Source organism: Coffea arabica, chromosome 4e (assembly GCF_036785885.1).
Source record: "Coffea arabica cultivar ET-39 chromosome 4e, Coffea Arabica ET-39 HiFi, whole genome shotgun sequence".
Taxonomy (NCBI): Eukaryota; Viridiplantae; Streptophyta; class Magnoliopsida; order Gentianales; family Rubiaceae; genus Coffea; species Coffea arabica.
In genome coordinates this window covers 37,938,390-37,948,016 of record NC_092317.1, presented here as the reverse complement: position 1 = coordinate 37,948,016, position 9,627 = coordinate 37,938,390, and positions in this window count along the sequence as shown.

The following is a 9,627-nucleotide window of genomic DNA, read 5'->3' as shown; positions in this document are numbered from 1 at the left end:
TGGTGTCCTTGATATAGGTGCTGTTCCCGGAGCTAAATCAATTTTAAAAGCTATTTCCCGTTCCGGGGGTAGAGACTCCAATTCCTCAGGAAAAACATCAGAAAATTCTTTTACTACCGGTGTGTCCTCCAGATTCACCTTATCGTTAGGGGTATTAATAAGAAAAGCCAAATACCCTTGAGCTCCTTTACTTAACAATTTTCTAGCCCGAATTCCCGAAATAAGTGCAGATGAGGCTAACTTACCCCTCACATCCAATTTCAGGGTTGCCTCACCTGGAATACACAATTCTACAATTTTCGTCCTACAATTTAGTTGGGCATTATAACGGGCTAACCAATCCATCCCTAGGATCACATCATATCCTTTAATCGCTAAGCCTATCAAATCGGCCAGCAATTTTCTTTCCCTCACGCAAATTTCACTATTCTTATACACCATATTAGCAATTAGACTTTTGTCCCCAGTGGGTGTTTTAACCTCCAAGTCATATGGTAACTTAATTGGCTTCAAGTCCATTCCACTCATGAAATCAGGGTTTACAAAAGAGTGCGTTGCACCCGGATCAATTAAAACCCTAGCTAGACGGTGAAAGATTGGAATTGTACCTTCGACCACTTCGGTCGCATCTGGAGCTTGTGGATAGTCCAATGCGTAGACCCTAGCCGGTACTTTCGGTCGACTCCCTCCGGCACTGGTCTGCTTAGAGGTTGATTTTTCAGGCCTCTGCAGGCTTCCCCCTGTCTTCAACGATTTCGGACAATTCGCGATTTGATGCTCAGTGCTCCCACACAGCAAGCATTTTCCCAGCTTTCTCCAGCAGTCATTCTCAGAGTGGTTGGATTTACCACAATACCCACAAGTAACTTGAGGGGTCACAGTCGATCCAACAGATGGTGCCTCCCTAGCTTGAGCCGTCCCGCTACGACCTCCCCTAGATAGAGCTCCCCTAGAAGCTCCAGCAGTTCTCGTTCCCCCTTCCCCTCTTCCCTTTTTAGAAGGGTGTACAAACTTACTGGTCTGCCCAGTAGTGCGACTAGGGAAATTCCTTTTCCTATTGTGGAAATCCCTCACTTGAGATCTTGCATTCTCAACCCTTTGCGCTTTCTCTAAAGCCTCAGTAAACGTAGAGATTTGGGCTGCAGCCAGGCCCTCCTGAAGTTCTACATTAAGTCCCTGTATGAACCTTCTAATCCTTCTCCGTTCATCGGCTACTAACTCAGGAGCGTATTTGGAAAGTTTGGTGAACTTCCCTTCATACTCTGCTACCGTAAGGGTTCCTTGTTTCAACTTAATAAATTCGTCCTCCCTTTTCTCTTGGATCAAGGGCGGAAGAAACTTTTCATTAAACTCCCTTGTGAAATTCTCCCAAGTCCAAGGGGTTCGAGCTCTTTCCCATTTTCCTTTTATCAAATCCCACCAAGCACGGGCTACTCCCTCAAATTGAAAAGCAGCAAAGTTCACTCGCCTATCCTCAGTATAGTCTAGAGCGGCGAATATGTTGGTCATCCTTTCTAACCAATTCTCCGCTACTTCGGGGTCAGGTTCACCCATAAACTTAGGCGGGTTAAACTTTAGGAATCTTTCCAGGGCTCTATCCTCTCCCCTATCCTGGCCCCCAGGTTGGTTAAATGGTCCAGGACCCTGTCTCTCCGCTAGACGTTCTAGGATATCAGTCATCCTATTGATGGCAGTAGCCACTTGGTTACCCTCAACGTTTTCCTGTCCCTGGGTCGGTCCAGTTGCCGAACCCTGGTCATCCCCCTGAGGTTGGGCCTGTCTAGACGCTCGCCCACGGCCTCGACCACTCCTTAATCCTTCCATTAGTCTAAGCGTGCCTAGTGCAAGAAATAAATTAATTTAAGCAGAAAACAAGAATTATATCGAATTTAGAACTAACCAAGAAAGCATTGAAATTAACAATAATTTACATTCATAAGCATGTCAAGTTCGTACAATTAGCAAGTTAGGGACAATTCACAAAATATAGCACACAGGTGCTCAGAAGTATACTTCTAGTCACAGAAGACTAAAGTAAGAACAAGTGCCCAAAAGTAGGCCACACAAGCATGCAAAATACAATGGCCTCAGCACTCGCGTCACCCTAACTAGTCCTAACTGTACCAGTCAAAAGTCAAAAGAGGTCAACGACCAAGATCCTAGTCCATAGCAGGGCTATCAGGAGGAACCTCCTCCTCGGGATCCTCCTCCGGATCCTCCTCCTCCTCATCAGGAATCACCTCAGCAGCGTCCTCAACCAAACTAGTCGCATCAGCCAGAATCTCGAAAGCCCGAGTACGGACATCCCGTCCTAACCTAGTAAGTCGAGCCCTAGTATCCTGAAGCTCCTGGTTAACCACTGCAGATGTGGCTACCTCACCCTCTAGCACCTCCTCGAGCTCGGCAATCCGCTCACCCTGAGCGCCGACCATCTGCCTAAGCTCGTCTACCTCAGCCTGTAAAGCGCGGTTGGTATCCACCAACTGACGACGCTCGTCGTCCATAGCATGCACTACATGACTCGGGTAGGCGTAAGTCAACCTACACGGACATCGAGGGTATCTATCATACGGTGAGTAGCGTACTCGAGCCCCTCCTACTCGAGCTCGGTAGAAGATAGTCCTAAGAGGCTCATAATGACCATTCGCATGGCCATTCCCATTAGCTGCCGGGGCTCCGTTTCCGTCAGCCATCCCTGCAAAATAATAACAATAATAATATTTTTCAGGTTAGAAACTTAAATCACTACTCAGTTCCAATATCCTGCAATGCATGTCTATCTTAATAGCTGGTTCATCCCATTCGTCACTTGAGGTAGGACTAACTTAGTTGCTAGTTCGCCTCAAGTATCACTTAGGGTAGGATTAAATCATCCCGTATCGAGTCTTAAAGGTAGAGTATCTAATATGTCTCCCATATAGACCTCTAACCTAGTGCTCTGATACCAACTGTGACGCCCCACATCTCCCTAAGGCGGACCAAAGGGTATCCGCGGACGCCTGCCCAGCTCTCGCCAGGACTCAAGCAATTCCATTCAATTTAAAACCGAATTAAGCACTTCGATGAGAGCTACATGAATACAATAATGCGGAAGCGTTCAAGCTTAATAAGTCACTTAATGTATAACCAGTACATCGGTAATCATAAAACGACTTAAATTCAAAGTACACATCAGGGCCCAAACCTTTCAAGTTTTCAATTTCCAAAAGCACAACCCAAACCAGGGCCTAGTCAAAATATATAACAGGAGTCTTAACAAAATTACAACGGATGGTTTCTCCATATTTCTCCAAGAGTCGGTCCTGTTAAGGAAAACAAAACTATAGGGTGAGCTAACGCTCGTGAGGCCAAGAACACACATGCAATCACTTAGTCAAATAACAATCCCAATTTAATAAATAAAACCATGTCTTTTCAATAATCAATTATTCAAACAGGAAAAGTAATCAGAAACAATTCAAGGATATAGTAGCTCTCAGGAGCTAAATTCCACTCGATCTGTCGATGTCATTCGTATACTTTCCCGCATTGACCCTCCTGTCAACCGGGTCGGTATTTCCATTTCCGTAGATCACCACTTTCTTCCCTCCGTCCACCGTACACCCCAAGGGCCCACAATGACCATAATTGGGCGATACTCAACGAGTATGCCAAGCAAGACCTCTTATTAGGTCGAGCTTATGTGTATCTCATGGCTCGTCCAAATCCCCGACCAAGCCCATTGCTGGCTCGAGTCTAAGGACGGCCTATGAGTTTGGGCGTCCCCCATTCATTTGGTAGTCGAGGAGATTCACTCCAACGACACAAGCATTCATGACATGACATTGCATTTCATTCATTCATTCAATACATTTCATTCATTCATTCATTCATTCATTTGAAATTAGAACGAGTGCGATAAAGTACGCACCCGCCCTTATTTTTAAAACTCCCAACAAGTATCACAATAAGCAAGTATCAAATTCATACACTTGACACTCACCGAGCAATTCAATAAGAATTATTTTCTGGGAGTTCAAGTGTCCGCGGTGAGATCCTCTTGAAGGTCTCCTTGCGCGCCTGGCAATTTAATAGTGGATAATCACACAATTAACCCACTTATCAAGAAAGATTGTACACTAGTACAATCTAAGAATTATTTCGAAAAAGGGAACCTCAATTACACGTAAATCGAGGTTCAACTTGCCTTTTATCATGTACAATATTATTTGAGTTTTTATCATGAAAATCGTAAACAAAACGTTTAAGAACATCAAAAGAATAAAGAGTTTTTGAAAAACTCTATTTCTTTGAAATTGGAAAATTTTCCACTTTTACGATAATCTTTGAAAAATCATAACTCGCTCGGTATAAGTCGAGAATTGGAAAACTTTATACCGTTGGAAACCTCTTAGAGAGTACTATAAGTTCCAAGAAGACACTTTTCCATGAATCGAAGTGGAATGTGGTCAAAAATGGGCTTGAAGACGCAGCTTCAGTTTACAAGGCAGAATGAAGTTGGTTTTTGGCCAACTTTGAAAATTCGGCACGATTCGCACGTTGTAAACCGGCCTCTGAAATTTTCAGCTCAATTAGTGTTGCAAGTGAAGTGTATGACAAAACAAGCGGATCAAGAATCGGAGTTTCGAGTACCGAGATACGGTAGCCCGAAGTTGGGGAAATTCAAGACTGGATGAGAATTTTCCAGATTTGAACCTCTAACTTTAGTAATTCAATTGGGTATCGAAACGAACTTGAATCGGCACCAAAATTGGCAGTATTTCAATACTATATGGAAAGTATCTCTCTATCGAATTTCGGGGAAAAATACCTTCGGCAAGGTAGTTAATGAGCCAACCGCAGTTCAAGAAAATTCCTAAGGCATTCTGCCTTTGACTTTCATTTCCCAAATTTCCAATCGTTCAACCAAGAAGGTTATCCAACCATGGTTCATTTGTAAAATAAGGGTCTAAGATACACCCATAATATCTTTGGTAGTGTTTAATATCAAAAACATCAACTAACAAGTTCACTACAAGATTTGGTTCCAAACCAGTCCAAACATTAGGGTTTTCCAAAACAGAGCAGTCCACTTGCTTCAGTCACAAATCAGTCAATATAGCTCGAAATCGAGCATAGCTTACGCCGTTGGAAAATACATTCATAGGACTAAAATATCACAGAAGAAATCATTTCCAAATTCGGCACCCATCTGGTTCAAATTCGGGCATCAAGTTGCTGCCTGAACACTTCATTCCAGATGAACAGAGTGGCAGGACAGCGAACTTAAAACATTTGGTTCGACTTGGTCACAAAGAATCAGAACGTACATTTTATACCAAATTAAAGCTAGGAATGTCTAGTTTCAAACGCCACCAACGGCACATGATTTCGACATCCGAGGACAGAGTTATAGCCAAAATACTACTGCTGGTCAGAGACATACGCGAATCAGTTTCCAGATTTGCTGGTTTCGAAAAAAAATTCATTTGCTCCATCAACCCTCAATATTTTCCAATGAAATTTTTCACACATCTAATACATCCTATAAACATCCAATTCAAGCCATTAAACCATTAAAATTTGGCCTGGAAATGGCCGAACATAGCAGGGGCAAAATCGGAAGTTTTAGCCTCTTACACCCAATGAGGTTTCCACTAATTACCCATCACTAATGCATCATTATAATCACTAAACCAACAATATAATCACCATTAATCATCACATCAGCAACAACAACCCAAGTGTGGGAATTCCAAGAGCCCACAATCACATTTTTACACCATAAACAAGTAACTAAGTGCATGTATGAGCTTAATCTTGTCATATAATCTCCAAAAGATAAGAATCCAAGAGTTGATCATTACCTACTCCTTTGGTTTGCAAGGTCAGAATTTTTGGCCCTCTTGAAGCTCCAAGAAACCGTGAGAGTTCCCTTCCTCCTTAGCTAGATGTAGTCTCCAAGTGGTTTGCTAAGAGATCTCCAAGTTTGGTGTGATTTGGGTGGATTTTAGTGCATGGATTGAAGATGAAAAATGAAGACAATGGAGAGCTCTTCTCCTTCTTGTTGTTCGGCCAAGTGAGGTGAAGAGAGAGAGAGTGCTGATGCAATTGGCTTCCAAAGGAAGATTCTTTGTGTGGTGCAAAATGCACCTCAAAGTCAACTGGAAATAGTGCAATTTAGGGTGCGTTTGGACTCGATTTTTTTCTCGCGCGTTTGGTTCACTAGTGCACTAAACCTCCAAGGCATATATATTCTTGTAAATATTATTCACTCTTAATTGTCCCGGAATAAGGGTCTAAAGTCCCTCAAATGAAGTCGCGCGTGTGAAAACGCGTACCGTCAATTTTACCGCTATAACGCGAAACTTTCGAAAAATTCTTATAACGATTGCACCACTAACTATCACTTGAATATTTATACTTAAGATTACCTATTTTAGTACCATAGTACAAGTCTCTAATATTCCAAACTTATCGGGCTACTACGCGGATAAAATCTCCAAGTACTATTCACTATTTTTACTAAACGCGCTCTAGGAAATTAATTTTCGAAACGAATCATTTTAAAAATATAACGAGGTTATATTATCATGCGTTTAGGTCTCATAAGACTAGAAAATATTCCTTGGAAATAAAATCCAATTAAATAATTTATTAAGCCATAAATTAGGCATAAAATAATAGTTTTTGCGAGTCCTCACAACTTATCTCTTAACACCCGATAAATTTTGCACAGTATCCGAAACTTAACCTTATTGGCCGAATTTTTTCCGAACTTTTCGCACTAGTGGGTCCCACGTCCGATATACGTTCTTAATTTCTCAAAATCTATTCGATACTAGAAAAATCATCTAAAATCTATATTTACTCGTAAAAGTAATCTAGAAAATTTTCCGGATACAGAAAGTGTAGAAAACAAGCCATTGAAATTAAGAAAGCCTAGAAAGATTATAAAACCTAACAAATGGAAAAATTACGGGTTCTCACACTCTCTCCCCCTTAAAGAAATTTCGCCCTCGAAATTTTCTTATCAACGGAATCCATCAAATCCAAAGTACCCAACGGACCATACCTTCTCCATCCTCAGACGAGTCAGGGACCTGATGCTGCTCTAGAGAATATACTCGAGCTGGTGCCTTCGATCCCGTCCCTTCTCCTTTCGTCTGTCCAGGGTTGCTCTTGGCAGGTTGCTGAGAATTGGGCTTGGTTGGTGGCAGAGTCCCTCTCCGCTCGCGCAGGCGAGCTGGACAGTTAGCAATCCGATGTTCAGCGCTTCCACAGCGCAAGCATTTTCCTTCTTTCTTCCAGCAATTTGTTTCCGTATGACTTGGCCCTCCGCAATATCCACAGGGACCACGAGTAGCAGAGACCAGTCCTCCCTGAGGGACATCACGCGACATCCCTGGTTGCCGTATTTCCCCGTTTCCCTTGCGAACTTTAAAGATTGTACTATTATCCGCTTGTTCTGAGCTGCTACCCGGAAAACCCCTTTTTCTTGCTTGAAAGTTTCTAACTTGTAACCCTGCAGTTTCAACGCGCTGAGCTTTTTCCACCGCATCACTAAAGGCATTAAGTTGGGCTACCGCCAGATCTTTTTGAATTTCTACGTTCAAGCCCTGGATAAAACGCCTTATTCGCCGCTGCTCGGTCATGATGAGTTCGGGCGCAAATTTGGATAGACGGGTGAATTGGCTCTCATATTCCGCCACAGTTTGAGCTCCTTGGCGGAGTCGAATGAACTCGTCTTCCTTCCTCTCCTGAACTAGAGGAGGGAAAAACTTCGCATTGAACTCTCTGATGAAGTTCACCCAAGTCCTAGGTGTCTGTTCTCATTCCCACTTCTGCCGAATTACGTTCCACCAGGAACGGGCTGCCCCCTCAAGCTGGAACACGGCAAAAGTCACCTGCCGTTCGTCAGGGTAGTGTAGGGCTGCAAATATATCCACCATCTTTTCAAGCCACCTTTCGGCAACGTCTGGGTCAGGTCCCCCAACAAACTTTGGCGGAGCGAACTTTTGGAATCGTTCGAGAGCTCTGTCTTCGCTCTCGATATGGTTACCAGGGTTTCCAGGGTTAGGGTTTGGGTTTTGGCCCTGTTGCTGCACCACTTGTGCTAGCAAGTCTGTCATTTGCTGCATAGCAGCAGCTATTTGCACATTAGGGTTTACTTGCGGTTCCAGATTGGGTCCAGTAGAGGTTTCCCCCGTACCCCTAACCGGTGTGGGTTGTCTAGTTCCGCGCCCACGTCCCCGACCACTCCGTGTACCTTCCATAAGTTTTACTTGGTCTAGGCAATAATACTAAACCAAAATAAGCACGATGCATGTAAGTAACACTCAAAACTTTTATGATAACACACATTTATACATTCCAAACAAGATCAAAACATATATATACAAGTCGGTCAAAATTAAGCCACACACATATATACAGCCAGTTAAGTCAAGTACAAACATAGACGATTCACCGAGGAATGGCCTTTCTAGTTCACCAAATCCTTTCTAACCTAGGCCCTCATATCTTTCGTATCCGGGCGCAAGAATCCCATCTAAGATAATTCACAACTCTAGCCGGCCGGTCCCAAGAGTAAACCATCTTTATTAAGGATTCCTACCCGACATACATACCTAGCTTCCTCGAGTCTCATGATAATGATTCGTACACTTATCACATGCCCGGTTCATAACTTACGCTCAAACGAGCACTTAGACATATTCATGAAATTAGGACCACAACACCACATGGCCCAGTCTCACTCCGCGCAGAGACCACGCGAAGTGGCTCTGATACCAATTGTAACAGCCCCACTTTCCCCTAAGGCGAACCAAAGGGGTGAGCGGACTGCCTGCCCAACTCTCGCCAGGACTCACGATGCAGACTAGAACTATCTATAGCGATCCGGAACTTACGAACGAGCGTAAACGAGTCAAAATGGTAAAATAACCCAAAATAAGAAAATGAAATCCGGAGTCGGCCATGATAGTAACCGACCCGTCAGAACCCAACCGAAAGAGCACGCAAACATTCACATCTGAACTTTAGCGATTACAATCCAAAATGTCAATCCAAAATGTCATACAAAAGTTTTCAAAAGTTATTATATACACACGGTTTGCCAAATCAAAAGAGAAACCGCCCCAAAAGTACACTTAGGGTTTTAATACATGAGCTATTCAAAAGATATGTTCAACTAGCTCAATTTGGCAGCCATTTGTCAAATCCAGACCAAAAGGGTTTATTTTCCTGTAAGGAAAACAAAAGGAACGGAAAGGGGTGAGCTTGTGCTCAATGAGGTACCAGACAGATAGCATTAAAATCATGGCATTTCACATTTAACAAATCAGATACACATGTTAGATGTAAAGCAAAGGAACCAATGATTCAAATCAGAAGGATACGGGTGGCTCTCAGGAGCCAAATTTCCAGCGCAATACTTGATCCAAACCGGTTGACTCTCCGTCAACGTATATAGAACCAATGCGTCCGTAGACCCCTCTTATCACCGAATTCCGTCCACCAAACACCCCTTTACCGGGCCCGCTCACCTCAAACGAACAAAATGGTAATACTCGAGTATACCCGGAATCAAGGGTCTCAATACCCAAAATCCCCGAACAGACTACCGTGGTTCGTTATCTAATCGTC